Raw genomic sequence first — 17,218 nt, forward strand, 5'->3', positions numbered from 1 at the left:
AGTAGCAGAAATTCTTTTTAAGTTCTTTAGCTACATGCACACGTTCTGTTAATTACGTTCTTAGCAGGGAGATCCAGATTAATAATACTGCTGTGACAGGTTGTGGTTTCCATACACACTTTGAATACAGGAAAACAAAAACAAAAACACAGTTAAAAAAAATGTGCACATAGGATTAAATCATTAAAGTGTACAGAATAAAAGCAACATATGTACAAAAACAAATCTCGTGGTTCTCTTGTCAAACCCACTGTAGTAAGCACAGAATAGGAGAGAAGATTTTGGAGAAGGTGGCTTTACCTACTGAAGTAAATGATCAAGAGGATTCTAAGCATCCAGTGCTAAAGCTCTCAAATCACAAGACATACACACTTGTTGTGGCTATCCGAACTGTTGATTTAAAAAAAAAACATACCTACAAATTGAAAACATCTATTACAAAATTATGTATATTGTATGGATCTGTCTTTGTAAAATATACTGTACAGAAAATTTTAAATAATCTGCACAAAAATATCGTGGTTCTCTTGTCAAGTAGTAGGCACAGAAAAAAAACCAAAAAACCCTGTGTTTTGTCTTGTAAATTATACTTTACTAAATGTGTACAGTATTCTAAGAAAAAAAAGTCTTCCTTTTTATCATATCAATTGCCTCCCTTGAATTTTATTTGTAAAATAATTCTGAGAAAAAAAAGCTTTCTACTTAAAAGCAGTGCAATCAAGAAAATGGGTACAACCTGTGTGTATACCTTTATTCCTTATTCTTTTTATTTAATTGAGGATGTCACTACGCAGTTTTACTGATTTAAAAAAAAATTCGCTTCAAATTATCTCCCTTGAAGAAACACTTCTTTATACAATTAAATTTTGTTTACACGAAGAGGTAGTTTTAAGGGTATATATACAAAAAAACAATATTGCAACCTTAGATGTATTTACATTTGGACTAATTCCATTAAAAAAAAATTCAAACTATAAATGATAAATCAAAATAAAACAGATTTTGGGGCTGTACACAAGCTAATAGGATTAAACACGAAAGTCGTGCCCAAGAATCGTCAAATACTTTTGCTAACAGCTATACTTAAACATAAGAAAATATGATCTGCATCTCTTGTTATGAAGATGATGGCACTGGTCCACCGAAGTGCATGCCATATATGCTTTACTGTGCGCTCTCCCTCTCAATGGTCTTTCTCTGGCTGACTCGATTCTGAGGAGATAAAAGAAAACACATTCAGTACAAGCTGTAAAAAATAACAACAAAACTAGTATTACTTAAAGTAGCTGCTGGTTTCTGAGTATTTGATTGAAGGCCCAATCCGACTTATAAGAAGTTTGCCCGACTGTCGCAGATTTGGTCAGGTATGGAGTAAAATCATGCCTCAATTTGGTAACATACAAACTGCAATATTCTAAGGCTGTGAGTGTGAGAATACATCGGTGCCACTTTTTAAAAACTTTCTTTTTGTGTGTGCGCATGTTTTAGTGCCAAAAATGAAGAGGCCGAGGGCTCTCTCTGCAAAACTTGTGTGAAGCTTCAGAGCTCTATCAATGGTTTGAAAGAAAAAACATACTTTTCCATTTTTGACGTTCTTGTTCCCTTCCCTGTGAAATTTACTGTCCGTAGGTTACCGGATTTTGTTAATGTCCGTGAAAACCTCAACTATTCATTGCTGAGTGCCTAGTGATAGCTATCCCCCCAACGACCTAGCACTGCTGAATCCTGATTCTTCCCATTGTTTGATTCTGTAATGAAATTGTGTAGTTGGTAGTTATGTGAGCTTCTTCTTGGAGGGGTGGGGGTGGGGGGGGGGGGTGCTGGTTGGTTGGGTTTTTGGGGGTTATTAAACCATCAGATTAAAAAGTAAGACTTCATTGTAATGTGCAGATATTTGTTCAGGTGCCCACCATTTTCTATGTGAAAACATGTTGCTAACTAACATGAACCCAACCATAAAACGTGATGTAGGTGAGTAGCCCATCTAGAAAAAAGAACCTGTTCTAATTCGGAATTAGAACAGGTTCGTTTTTCTAGATGGGCTACTCACCTACATCACGTTTCATGGTTGGGTTCATGTTAGTTAGCAACATGTTTTCAAATTCTCATCAGGCAATCACGGCTGACACTAAACACAGAACAGGTGGGAGAGACATAATTCAATTTACTCATCTTTCTTGCATTGTGAGACTGGCCATATGAATCTGCTGAAGTAGTTCCTGCACATATTTCATCAAATATTCATCTTAATAACGTGTTAATATCGCTTGTTCTAGCAAATCAGACTTGACAGTTTTCTGATGGCTTGCACAATTTAAGAGCTTGCCTGTCCCCAATCATTACAATAAGAAACAACATCTATACTAGTATGCAAGTATTTTCAGGGTATGAAGGTTTTAATATAATGTCGGTTCTTCTGGGGGCATGGAGAAACACCTTACACAAAGTAGAACATACACAACAAATTTCAAACAATTGAGGTCACACCATAGTTTTACTCACAAACAAACAACAGCAAAACAATAAACAGTCTGCAAACGCCTACATGTTGTCTACACTAGGTATAAAGAAACAAAGAAGCACATGAAGACGGGCTTTGTCAAGTAGACCATTATAGCGAATGAGCAACAGCTGATGATCCAGACCACCAAATTGACATGATTTCCCCTTATTCAGTTTGTGATTGTAGTCATATTGACGATGCATGACTTCAATTTTTCAAAGTAAGTCTATTGGTGCGTTTACGGATACATTCATTGTCACAATTACGACATGCTAATGTCTAACCTGGGTAAACTTCAATTCATGACTTTTTTCAAACTGGCATAGAAATTATGAGCATACCAGAATTATTTTCCTGTTAGACTGTCTTCTTCTTTTTCTTCTTCTGCGTTTGATATTCAATTCATGGCTGTCATATCGTCAGGTCAGTGGCTGCCATGAAGTCTGCAGTCTTCAGTGTCGGACTGTCAAATTAGATGATATTGTAAAGAAAGTAAGTAACATCTCATGATATTCTAACTTCAATTACATCACCTGTCTCACAGTCTGCCTCTTTAAAAATTAATGAATAATTTCAGTAACATAATTTTTGGGTAAAAAATAAAAAGGTATGAGAAATAATCCTTACTTTTTTTGTAATAACCCTCACCACCAATTGTTTTATTTCATTTCCATTTTAACAGATTTAGCACCTCTCCGAAAGCCAGAAATACACTTTAAATCCCACGCCCCCCCCCCCCCCCCCCCCTACATAAACTAATTAAATAACTAATTAAGGAAAAAAATCCTTACATCATAAAAAGTCAGAATCACCAAAACCACCCCCCCCCCCCCCCACCCATCCAATAAAACCTGAATACAAAAACACTTCAAAATAAAAAATGAAAACATTTAATTCCACTTACAAAATATAAAAGTTGTTATGCTTTATTTTCATTATCTGTTTACAAACACATAAATTGCTGTGCAAATCTTTTTAAAAACATCAATGCCTGAGACACCAGTAACCTGTTTATATTGTTGACCTTGTAGCTTTTCAGTTTAAGAGGCTGTTCTGGAATCTGCACTAAAGTCAAACATAACCATGAATACCGTGGGAAAAATATTACATCACCAAGACCGAAAAAATAACACCAACCGACACTCCTCATTATTTCACCCACTATGCCAACCCAAAGACTGGAAAATAATAATCAAATACAGAATGAACAAAAATGCTTGATTTCATTTCTTCAATGATAAGTTGAAAATCTTCATTCTTCATAATAATGTTATTAGCATAATGTGTAATTGCCACAATTTACAGAGTTTAATTTAAAAAAAATGATGCGATAAAAATCAAAGTGAAAACATTTGTTTTTATACTGATACCTTATTTACCTTGTGGCTTGTGTGCCTCAGGTTTAGGAGCGGCTCAAACGTCCTCTGCTCCTCAGTCTGCAAGAAATTAAGCGATGGCCTGAAGGAGAATAGAAAAAGATCCTTTGTCAGCACCCTGTGTATGTGTGTGGGTGGGTGTGTTAGATAAATAGGTGGGGGGGGGGGGGGGGGGAGGTGCAATAGCTACCACGCCTATAAATGCAGTCTGCAAAACAAGTGCAACACTTCTACACAGCTTTTATGATACAAACTACAAAGCTTCAAATAAGAAACACATTACAATCAAATGAAAGCTGAGCCTGTCATTGCAAAATAAGGAATATACAACAATCCAGTGGCATGTAAAATATTGTTCCTTCAGAAAGATGGCTCTGACAGCAGAAACAATTTAACTTGAAGTTTGAGTCCAAAATTATTTCTCTACATTAGTGAACGTACTTGCAGTAATACCCCTCACACATGAACTATTCACAGACTGAATAACAGTGTGTTCCCAATGTTGCTTCCGTGTATCGGTTAGATCCATCTGCAGAGTACGGATTGTCATCCGTTTAATATTAAAAAGGAAAAACAATCAGAACTTGTCATCAGTGATCAACCTACCTTGCAAGAGTGGGGTGAAACACTCACTTCCTGCCAACATGTCTGCAAAAAAAAGAGGAAACAATACCAATGGAAGCTTAAAATGGTTCTTTTGTTCAATATGTGTACACGTGCTTCATTTCTGGGGTGAAAGTGTAAAATATATTGATGGATTGATAGAACAATATTGCCTCAAGTTCACCGCACCAAAAAATACTTATCAATCAACATTGTCATCACTCGATCAGCTGTTCCATCTCTTTCATAAGTGTGTGTGTGATGGTGTGAGCGTGTGTGTGTTTGTGTACGTGTGTGTGTGTTTGTGAACAAGCGTTGAAAAACGTATGTTTACCTTGCTCTAGATCTACCGACTTTCGTAGGCGGAGACTTCTCTGCCGTGACAGCGGCTTCGTTTCCCTGGCAGAATTCAACATCTTGTACAGATCTGCCGGTGATTTTCATTTCCTCCGCTTCTAGAGTCACTTGATCCACAGATTTAACGAACATTGAATGTTTTTTTAGTTCTTGTGACGGAAGTAAAATCAAGGAATTAAGTGGGCATTCCTGAGCCCTCTGCTGGCTTCATGTCCACAAAGTAAATCGCACAAACTTGCAGGGTTTGGGGGGTAGTTTATTACTTTGAAGAAGAACAGCTAGTCGTCGCTGCCCGTTCAGCATTCTTCGCGCGACTTTTGTTTTGCAGAGGAAGGCATATGCAGTTTTTTTTCCTGATGAATGTTGCCAGGGTGCACAAACTGAGAAAGCATTCCCGATTTTCCACAATGTTCTACTTCTTTAGAGTCTTTTGCACAACATGATTTATAACTGCCGGTGTACGTCTAATTCATGATGCCAACCAGCTGGGTCAAAAGTTACGTTCGAGAAAATACTCGTTGAACTAAGTTCCAAACGAATGTCAAGGCCAGTTCTTGACTGGTTTTGAACTGAAGTTGGGCTCCAAATGAAAATAAACACTTCCTCCAGCTGCGCGACCCATTGATAACAACAGTTGGAACTGGTAGGAAGATGAACAGGTCTTGCGAACTGGCTACACACTGTTACGGTTCAAGTTTAAGTTCAAAGTAAACACTCAACTGAGGTTGCAGGTAATGGCGGACTTGACTTCCTTCATAACCAAATATCACTCTTCTGACAAAAAACGCAAATGCTATGTTAAACCGGAAAATACGTAAACCGGAAAAGGAAGCGCATCAAAACCAAAATGGCAGCCCCCATGAAATACGAAAGGTCACGGAAAAAAGTCGTGAATACCGGGGGTGTAATAAGAATATTGGAAACTTGGAAACATATCAAGACACTATACAGCCTGGCTAGTTTTTATCGTTTGGTTTGTTGTTGTTGTGCTGTTGTTGTTTGTACTGAGGACATTTCTTGCTGACTTTATTTTACGTGGAATAAGAATATCCTTTCACTTGGAAACATACCAAGACAATACATTTCCTAGCTAGTTTTGTTCGCTTGATTGTACTGTAGTTGTTGTTTTTTGTAGAGGAGAAAATTCTTGCTGACTTCATTTTGTAACTGACATATATATCATTCTGCAAAATTAATTCCACAGAATAATAGCTTAGTTACTTTTCCGTGCAGGAAGCAGGCAGGCAGTTGATTTTACGTATGTGTCCAAGTTGAATGATGCTCTCACTCCATGTAAGATCCTGAGCAGACTTGTGGAGGCGAGAGGGAATGTGCAGAAAGAGAGGTGAGAGATGAACGTAAGTCGCGTAAGGCGAAATTACTACATTTAGTCAAGCTGTGGAACTCACAGAATGAAACTGAACGCACTGCATTTTTTCACAATGACCGTAGTCCGCCGCTTGTGCAAAACGGAGTGAAACTGACGAGCCTGTTCAGCGCGGTAGTGGTTTCGCTGTGCTGCATAGCACGCTTTTCTGTACCTCTCTTCGTTTTAACTTTCTGAGCGTGTTTTTAATCCAAACATATCATATCTATATGTTTTTGGAATCAGGAACCGACAAGAAATAAGATGAAATTGTTTTTAAATCGATTTCGGAAATTTAATTTTGATCATAATTTTTATATTTTAAATTTTCAGAGCTTGTTTTTAATCCAAATATAACATATTTATATGTTTTTGGAATCAGGAAAAGATGTAGAATAGAATGAACGTAAATTTGGATCGTTTTATATAAAAAAAATTATTACAATTTTCCGATTTTTAATGACCAAAGTCATCAATTAATTTTTAAGCCACCAAGCTGAAATGCAATACCGAAGTCCGGCCTTCGTCGAAGATTGCTTTACAAAAATTTCAATCAATTTGATTGAAAAATGAGGGTGTGACAGTGCCGCCTCAACTTTTACAAAAAGCCGGATATGACGTCATCAAAGGTATTTATCGAAAAAAAGAAAAAAAAACATCCGGGGATATCATTCCCAGGAACTTTCATGTCAAATTTCATAAAGATCGGTCCAGTAGTTTGGTCTGAATCGCTCTACACACACACACACAGACAGACAGACAGACACCCACACATACACCACGACCCTCGTCTCGATTCCCCCCTCTACGTTAAAATATTTAGTCAAAACTTGACTAAATATAAAAAGAAAAGCGAGGCGGTGAGAAGTCCCACCCGCATTGTCCATGCAGATGTTAGGCTATTTCCATTTCCATATTAAAGCCGAAACAGAAAGACGACAGACAGAGAGACTGACTGAAACGAATGCGATTGTCATGTAAGTGACATACATTGACATTTTAACCCCGAGGCAGTGTTAACTTTTTAAGACTTTTCTGTACAATGTTTTTTCGTATGGTTTGCAGACTCACCTGCACACTCTATCAACGAGCAGGCAGTTTTGGCAAAATATGGTCTCCATGCTCCACGCTTAAGTAAACGTTGTCTCAGTAATTGCTTATAATGAACGCTCGCAGCTGCGCAGAGTTTAGAACTAAACCAAGCATGTTGGAAATCTACAGAAGCACGGTGCATGTGCAGTCTCCTTCGTTAGGTCGGTAACTGATGCATGTAATTAATCGAACGACTGATTTAATGGATTCATAACGATCTTGCTGCGTCGGTACATGTATGCCGAGTTAATTGGGGGCCACAATGATGCCACGGACACTCCCTTTGCCCGAAAGAAATATTTACATGTTAATTACGTGGTTTTGAAATAAAATTCTTCGTGTTCCTCAAGTTCTTCTCTTCAGTTTCATCGACCACCTCCACTTCCTTTCTCCCCCCTCTCTCCCCCCTCTTCCTCTGCTTCAGGTTTTTATTAATATCCACAACGTTTTTCACTGATCGGCATCATCTTTCTTTGCGCATTTCTTCCTCTACCCCCCCCCCCCTTATTCTTCTCCTCCTCAAGTTTCGACAATCTTCCTTTCCTTTCCTTTGTGTTAAGTGCCTCCTCTTTTCCTTTGTGTGCCTCCTCCTTCTCTTCCATGTTATCGAATCCTTAGGTTTACATACCGCATTAAACCACAGTTATGTTTTAATGCTGACTCAGCAACAGCAAAAAAATAACCCAAAACACCCCCACCTACAATTAAATGAGGGAAAGCAGCGGTAAAAAAGAACCCCCAAAAAACTGAACAATGCCACATGTTCCGGGACACCTGTATCCAGTAAAACTGAACGAGTAAGTCAACAAACGCCAGGTCAAGAGCCAAAGGTCGCGTGTCACCACAGAGATATAAAGGTGAGAGGGGTGTGAGAGAGAGAGACAGAGAGAGAGAGACAGACAGACAGACAGAGAGGAGACTCAGACATAGACACAGAAAGAGACAGGGTGATTGATTAATTAAACTTTATTACAGAAGGATGGAGATTTTAGGCGTTGCCTAGTCTTACAATCTGTCCTTGCTAACTAACATGAATACAAAACAGACATGAAAACATTATAAGAGCAAAAAAGGTTGACGGCAAAAATAATCGTACATATGATAATAAATGGTATTTAAAGGCAAAGAAAAAGTTATAGTATTTGATACTATTAAATACAATAACAGAGAGAGAGAGAGAGAGAGAGAGAGAGAGAGAGAGAGAGAGAGAGAGAGAGAGAGAGAGAGAGAGAGAGAGAGAGAGAGAGAGAGAGAGAGAGAGAGAGAGAGAGAGAGAGAGAGAGAGAGAGAGAGACAAATCAAATCAAATTTTCTTTTTCGAGGGTTGTGGCATAAGCAATACCACGAGCTTTTTTTCAACCAGCCCTCGCCCAGAGAGGGGACTAATAATCTAATCACATATTTACACGGACATTCACGTAGAGAGAGAGAGAGAGAGAGAGATGAGAGAGAGAGAGGAGAGAGAGAGACAGAGAGAGAGAGAGAGAGAGAGAGAGAGGGGGGGGGGGGGACAGAGAGAGAGAACAAACAGAGCGAGAGACACACACACACACACAGACACACATACAGACATACAGAGAGACGGAGTTTGTGTAGTGGTGGGGGGTGGGTGGGGGGATATAATTTCTCTTTGTTCTCAACGGATGCAATGACCTCGTGCACGGGAAGCCCGGTTTGTTTTCTTCGTGGCAATAATTGGCAGTTTTCCTCTCTCCACTATACCTCGTTACCCCCTCGTTTACTACATTACACTATACTACATCTACACTCACTGGAACCCAAGGTTGATCAAAGAAACTGAGGCTGTTGCGTGCAACCTCAACGTTACTCACGGTTGGGGGAGTAAATGGCAGAACAAAACTGGCTGAGGTAAGATGAAGAGAAACATTTGGGTGGCGGATGTGGGGAAGTTGTGGGGTGGGGATGGGGGGGGGGGGGGGGGAGGTTACCAGATAGGTGTGCGTGTCAACGACCTGTTCAATGAACGTAGGCAATTAGAAAGTAAGATGATTGATACTATAATGATAGCCTATAAAGTAGGAGTGTTTGCGGAACCAATCTTCTTGCGTGGAAAGTATGATGAGGTGACTTATTATGTTTGCCACTTCAGAGCCTGTGTTTTTAAGGAAAGTATCCACTTTTCTCTTTTATGATTTCTGTTTTTCTCTTCTTTTTATATTTAGTCAAGTTTTGACTAAATATTTTAACATCGAGGGGGAATCGAAACGAGGGTCGTGGTGTATGTGCGTGTGTGTGTGTGTGTGTGTGTCTGTGTGTGTGTGTGTGTGTGTAGAGCGATTCAGACTAAACTACTGGACCGATCTTTATGAAATTTGACATGAGAGTTCCTGGGTATGAAATCCCCGAACGTTTTTTTCATTTTTTTGATAAATGTCTTTGATGACGTCATATCCGGCTTTTCGTGAAAGTTGAGGCGGCACTGTCACGCCCTCATTTTTCAACCAAATTGGTTGAAATTTTGGTCAAGTAATCTTCGACGAAGCCCGGACTTCGGTATTGCATTTCAGCTTGGTGGCTTAAAAATTAATTAATGACTTTGGTCATTAAAAATCTGAAAATTGTAAAAAAAAATAAAAATTTATAAAACGATCCAAATTTACGTTTATCTTATTCTCCATCATTTGCTGATTCCAAAAACATATAAATATGTTATATTCGGATTAAAAACAAGCTCTGAAAATTAAATATATAAAAATTATTATCAAAATTAAATTGTCCAAATCAATTTAAAAACACTTTCATCGTATTCCTTGTCGGTTCCTGATTCCAAAAACATATAGATATGATATGTTTGGATTAAAAACACGCTCAGAAAGTTAAAACAAAGAGAGGTACAGAAAAGCGTGCGATCCTTCTTAGCGCAACTACTACCCCGCTCTTCTTGTCAATTTCACTGCCTTTGCCATGAGCGGTGGACTGACGATGCTACGAGTATACGGTCTTGCTGAAAAATAGCATTGCGTTCAGTTTCATTCTGTCAGTTCGACAGCTACTTGACTAAATATTGTATTTTCGCCTTACGCGACTTGTTTATATTTAGTCAAGTTTTGACTAAATATTTTAACATCGAGGGGGAATCGAAACGAGGGTCGTGGTGTATGTGCGTGTGTCTGTGTGTCTGTGTGTGTGTGTGTAGAGCGATTCAGACTAAACTACTGGACCGATCTTTATGAAATTTGACATGAGAGTTCCTGGGTATGAAATCCCCGAACGTTTTTTTCATTTTTTTGATAAATGTCTTTGATGACGTCATATCCGGCTTTTCGTGAAAGTTGAGGCGGCACTGTCACGCCCTCATTTTTCAACCAAATTGGTTGAAATTTTGGTCAAGTAATCTTCGACGAAGCCCGGACTTCGATATTGCATTTCAGCTTGGTGGCTTAAAAATTAATTAATGACTTTGGTCATTAAAAATCGGAAAATTGTAAAAAAAAATAAAAATTTATAAAACGATCCAAATTTACGTTTATCTTATTCTCCATCATTTGCTGATTCCAAAAACATATAAATATGTACTATTCGCATTAAAAACAAGCTCTGAAAATTAAATATATAAAAATTATTATCAAAATTAAATTGTCCAAATTAATTTAAAAACACTTTCATCTTATTCCTTGTCGGTTCCTGATTCCAAAAACATATAGATATGATATGTTTGGATTAAAAACACGCTCAGAAAGTTAAAACAAAGAGAGGTACAGAAAAGCGTGCTATCCTTCTTAGCGCAACTACTACCCCGCTCTTCTTGTCAATTTCACTGCCTTTGCCATGAGCGGTGGACTGACGATGCTACGAGTATACGGTCTTGCTGAAAAATGGCATTGCGTTCAGTTTCATTCTGTGAGTTCGACAGCTACTTGACTAAATATTGTATTTTCGCCTTACGCGACTTGTTCTTTTTTCATCTGTGTCTTGACATGCACTGTTGTTAAGAGCAGGATGGAATCCACTACCGTCAGTAAAAAGACAAAGGGGAGGAAATACTTGTGAAAGAAGGAAATGACACTGATCACCCTTTGAAGATAGACGCAGTAAACAAACAAGCTTTAGTGTGAATCCGTTTGTTCTGTCACTGAGAGAAACCTTCAGTACTGACTTGGCGAAAAAGACTACCTTTAGACTCCGGTAATCACGGGGGATAACCGGTCAAAGGCCGAACAGAAGCCGAAGGCCGCTCATGACACGTGTGAAGGCAAGTTTTGTCTGTTTTCTAGGTATTGTTTGATTTATGTCGGGATTTAAGGTAAGCTACTGATTCAGCGATGACTAAATTTGTTTCTCGATGCATAAAAAGTCAGGGAGCGATTGATATTTGCCCGTAAATAGCCTTCAAAGCTGAAAATGTCCGCGATCGAGCACCGGAAATGGCTGTTCGATGGGTTTTGCAAGTAGAAATGTGCTTTATTTCACCAAATCAGCTCGTATTTGGTGTGGATACGGGATTCTAGAGGACGAAGGAGTCATAAGAGGTGCAAAGAAGTGCTATTTGGGAGTAGAATAAATCTTCCGAGACAGTAGACAAGAGAAGGTCACATTTGAGAGATGCGCGTAGGCCGATTGTCTTTCCGACAAGCGAATGATACAGCAGATTAATCATTCGTTTTGACCAGAAACCTAGTCTCTAGTTTTTATGAATGAGTTTTTTAATTAAAACAATCACGAGAACTCTCTCGCTTAGCCTAATGGCTGTTCGATGGGTTTCGCAAGTAGAAATGTGCTTTATTTCACCAAATCAGCTTGTATTTGACATCGGTTTGGTATATATATATATTTTCTAATCCTACCGCGAACTGGATAGCAGACGCGGCACGACTGTTGCACCACACTTTGAAGTAATCCCACACTTTGAAGTAAATTACTTCAAAGTGTGGGGATGTGCCCCACACTTTGAAGTAAACCCATTTTTTACTTCAAAGTGTGGGGGGATCTTCCCACACTTTGAAGTAAACTCAGTTTTTACTTCAAAGTGTGGGGGGGATCTTCCCACACTTTGAAGTAACTTACTTCAAAGCGTGGGACTTTTGCATCGCCTGATTGAGCCTGATGATTTTGTCCAAAAAAATGGCATGAGTGAGTGAACAGAAAAAGTGAGCGAGCCAAGAAACATAATGATGTTTGTTAATATCAGGCTTTAAGCAATGTCCCATTGTTGAGTGTGACGAAAACTCGTGGTGACGATTTTAAAACATGTTGGGTCACGCATGGTCCAATCTTACATGGTCCAATCTTACATGGTCCAACCTTACATGGTCCGACCTTACATGGTCCAATCTTACATGGTCCAATCTTACATGGTCCAATCTTACATGGTCCAACCTTACATGGTCCAATCTTACATGGTCCAATCTTACATGGTCCAACCTTACATGGTCCAACCTTACATGGTCCAATCTTACATGGTCCAATCTTACATGGTCCAACCTTGCATGGTACAACCTTACATGGTCCAACCTTACATGGTCCAATCTACATGGTCCAATATAACATGGTCCAACCTTACATGGTCCAACCTTACATGGTCCAATATTACATGGTCCAACCTTACATGGTCCAATCTTACATGGTCCAACCTTACATGGTCCAACCTTACATGGTCCAATCTTACATGGTCCAATCTTACATGGTCCAACCTTACATGGTCCTACCTTACATGGTCCAATCTTACATGGTCCAACCTTACATGGTCCAATATTACATGGTCCAACCTTACATGGTCCAACCTTACATGGTCCAACCTTACATGATCCAATCTTACATGGTCCAATCTTACATGGTCCAATAATATATATGGACCATGTAAGATTGGACCATGTAAGGTTGGACCATGTAAGGTAGCACCATGTAAGGTTGGACCATGTAAGGTTGGACCATGTAAGGTTGGACCATTTAAGATTGGACCATGCGTGACCCAACATGTTTTAAAATCGTCACCACGAGTTTTCGTCACACTCAACAATGGGACATTGCTTAAAGGTCCAGACCACGCTGTTTTAAAGGTTATTAGAACCACTAACCGATGACTGAAGGTTAGAGAAATGCACCTAAAGATTCCAAAAATGTAAAGAAATTCACCGATTCGTAGCTTAATCATTGTGATTTAATTAAAAACGTTCCGCCAAATTCGTCTGCTAAACGAGACTTCGAAATGGCCGCCAGTAGACGAGAACCGGCTGTGACGTCACTTTGTGTTTGGAAACCGAAAGTTACAGCTTACGCTCAAGTGGGCGTTTGCCTAAATCGAGCATCAACAGCACGCCGAAGGAATGCGCACGGCTGCTGATAGCTATGAAGTATAGAAAAAAGGTTCAGGCATCAGTTGTCACCTTTTTCCGATGGGCTTACAACTTCTGCAGCAAGACTGATTAACTGGAAACGGCCAACACGATGTGCTGTGTTTCGCGACACTTTCTTCCAATGCGAACGCAGTTAAGCCGGCAAGAAAACCTGGCACACACAAAACAGCTGTTGCCTAACGCAGTTCCAGTTCCGACAATTGTTGACCACTCACAGGAGGTCAGAAACCGGATACCAATCAGTGTCATCAGAACGATCTGCTTTCACTAAACGCAGACGAAAGGAAGTGAGTACATGTGTATACTGAATGTGTTCTGTAAGGGATAGGGGTTCAGTGTCACTGGGCGTTTTTGTCAGACTGACAGTATTTGTAGTGGAATGGCATCTGTTCCTAATTTTAAGCACATGTGTTAAGATTACAGATTAAAACATATATCTGTTACTACATGCCCGTCCCCATGCACCCACCTTAAAGTTCCCTCTCTCTCTCCCTCTTTTACACTCACCTGGGTAATCGATGAGTCTCAGGTTTAATCAGTGTCCGTCCATATACACATAGACATTCACACAAACACACACACGTTGTTATAGTTGTTATCTTTTAATTCAGTGTTGTATTAAATGGATAAAGAAATCGTTAATACAGCAAGCTTGCATGAATAATTTGCTGTTGTCCTTTTTTTCAGATCAGGTTCTGTAATACAGTAATTATAATTAATACAAGTACAAATTCATGTTTGCAGTCATACTCATAGTGTGTGAGTGTGTGTGTGTGTGTGTGTGTGTGTGTGTGTGTGTGTGTGTGTGTGTGTGTGTGTGTGTGTGTGTGTGTGTGTGTGTGTGTGTGAAAAGCACTTTGATACTTAAAACATCTGTGTTATTTGATTTTATTACAAAACTGCAGTCAGAATATTAAGCAGACCTATTCCAACAATACATTTTGATCAGCAGTAAATGTAATGTCAAATTATGAACAACAATCATGTGAGCAGATATATCTAACAGAAACAAATAGTCTAGCAAAATAATACAACCAAACTGTACATGTATGGACATCATCATCCACATAAAAAAAATTGATTGTAGGAAGAGCACAACTCTGTGTTATTAAGGAGATTTAATAAACGAAACGTCGGGACGTTTCGTTTTGAAGTTGTGGTAAACGTCATCATTTCGGGGGTCTCTCGCTGGAAAGGTGAAGGTCAACTGAAACGGAACGTGGAACGTCAAAACGCAGTCACGTTTTCCACCCCCAAAAAACTTTTGTGAGTATTTTTGCACACTAACAGTTTTATTTGTTGGCCATTTTATGCATTGCTAGATTCATCAACCCTTTCACAGTCTTTCAGCGCTGAGAATGTGTTCATTGGAGGTAGACAACTGTTGTGAACTGAAATATTTTGAAGGGTGCTGATCCTGGTACATTTATCCAACTTCATGGTGAAGAAAGCAAATGGCGAAGCAGAAGTAGGTCATCGCATCGAATTTTTATTCTGGCTTCGTATGTGATCAGGTGCATGAATTGAAAAATGTGAAGCTCTTGTGCGTGCAATGCGAGTATGTCAATCCTTTATTGACTCGTGGGGTTGAAATTATGCCATGCCCAGTCAGCGGATCATATCCTGCCATGCCCTGCCTTTCATTCCGAAACGAAACGTGAATACATCTAAATCTTGTCTGCGGCCTATGCCGTCTCGTTTCACGTTCCGTTTCGCGGGGTGACTCATTCACCAAACGAAACGAGCTGCAAAACGAAACGTGCTGTCCTTTGAATCTCCCTACTACCACTGCTTCAGTCAAACTGCCAGTTCAACTTTATCTCTGTGGGTGTTTTTTTCTCTCAGAGTAACATGGGAAAAAAACCTTTAAAAAACTTGCATGCTACAGAGCTGGATTGTTTCTAGTGATCATGCAGCATGATTTATCCGCATAGAAAACTACTGAAACACCTAAACAGAAATAACAATGTCTACAGAAAAAATCCACTGTTTGATTGCTGTCTGTAGTACTCCTCTTGCTAACAGTGGCATTAAAATAATTAAAACTAAGCTATGCTCTCTTGGGGGGGGGGGGGGGGGGAAGTACTCAGTACTTTTTGTGTCTACATAGGCAAAACAAAACTATGCAATGTTTCAGATTTCCTGACCCACCCTATGTTTTTCCTCCTTATCCTGGACTATTTTGGACTCTTACAAAAACTTGTGTACTTCAAAAATGACAAATCTTAATTTTGCAGGCTTACAAGGAAATTGACTCTTCTCTTACAACCAGAATACACCATGATTTCAAGCAAATAAAAAACTACATGCACCTGAGAAAAAAACACTTTAATTCAAGAAGTTAGACCTCCTAACCCCAGCTTTTCAATTCAATTCAATACGTTGTTGATGTTGATTATGGAGCTTAACGTCCTCCCAGGTAACTAGGGACCTATATTGGGACATGATTTTTTATACAATGTTAAAAGTGTAGGGTGTAATGGGGGTGAGGGGGACTGGAGGGTGACAGGGTGTAGTCGCTAATAAATTTAAAGGTGCGTTTATTATCTAATATACCAGACATTTTGTTTTGGCTGGTGTACAGAATAACATCACATAAAATCGCACTCGCAAAACATACAAAACACATAAAATGTACACATCAGTACACACATAACCCAAACCACACATATCCATACCAGCACCATCACACACATATCCACATACATACTCTAGTTTGTACATTATAAAAATAAATACATTATGATTAATATCATTACTAGTCAACTTAAATTAAGGCTCAAAATAGGTCTTAAGATGGATGTTATTTAGTGTAATGAAGAGATTATAAAAACCAAAAAAAGCTATGAGAAAGAAAAGTATGAAAGAATTATGCCCATTCTCCAGTGAAAGTTCTGCTGATTGTGGTAACTTTTTTTTCTGTCTAAAACAGGCATCAGGTTAACTGAACGAGCTGTTTGAGGGGGTGGTGATCCTAACACTGGCCTATGGCAACACTGGCCTATGGCAGCTACAACAAAGCTCTGCATACACAGCAAGACTACAATGCAACAGTGCCCAGACTTTGACTGCTACAGCTAGACCAGTTGACAAAGCTCAAGTTGTCACCAAGCAGGACGCCCCAACTGGCGACCAACTATATAGACTGAGGCTGCCTATCTCCAAATCTGACAAAGCAAGAATTGTTACGCAAGCTCCACATTTCTGTTTGCAGTTTAAGCCGACCTTAAGTATGCAATGGTTATGCACATCCCCCCCCCCCCCCCACACACACACACCCCGCAGTTGAGAGTTGTAATGTACCTTTTATTTATCTTACATACATTTGAAGCCTGTGTAGCTCTGTGACAGAAAGAGGTCTCTGATGGCAGCGACCAGACAGGCAGGAAGAACTTTCCTGTTCTTTCGGAAAGTCAGTGAGTGTGCAACTTGTCGGTATGTTCTGAACACATCAAAACATGTTCTTTAATTTAAGCTACATAATATCATGTGGATGCACTGATTGGGTGTAAATAATAACAGCAATTGGTACAGTCAATTCACTAAATGTGCAACAGAACCCTAATCATCAGACATTTTACAACAGCAAACTTCAACAGTCCTTTTA

At 39.2% G+C, this 17,218-nt stretch overlaps 1 protein-coding gene and 2 long non-coding RNA genes across 3 annotated transcripts in view; all 3 read right to left on the reverse strand.

Moving 5' to 3' along the window:
- Positions 1 to 17,218, reverse strand: part of LOC138958489 (SPARC-like) — a 62,145-nt gene that overhangs the window by 29,001 nt on the left and 15,926 nt on the right. The window lies entirely within an intron of this gene.
- On the reverse strand, positions 2,168 to 5,641 carry LOC138958487 (uncharacterized). The gene is made up of 5 exons (XR_011453417.1): positions 4,817 to 5,641; positions 4,486 to 4,527; positions 3,883 to 3,961; positions 2,845 to 2,966; positions 2,168 to 2,219 (listed from the first exon to the last, which is right to left on the reverse strand). It is a non-coding gene; the product is annotated as an uncharacterized lncRNA (long non-coding RNA).
- LOC138958488 (uncharacterized) lies at positions 14,481 to 16,813 on the reverse strand. The gene is made up of 2 exons (XR_011453418.1): positions 15,401 to 16,813; positions 14,481 to 14,709 (listed from the first exon to the last, which is right to left on the reverse strand). It is a non-coding gene; the product is annotated as an uncharacterized lncRNA (long non-coding RNA).

Source organism: Littorina saxatilis, linkage group LG2, assembly GCF_037325665.1.
Source record: "Littorina saxatilis isolate snail1 linkage group LG2, US_GU_Lsax_2.0, whole genome shotgun sequence".
Classification (NCBI taxonomy): domain Eukaryota; kingdom Metazoa; phylum Mollusca; class Gastropoda; order Littorinimorpha; family Littorinidae; genus Littorina; species Littorina saxatilis.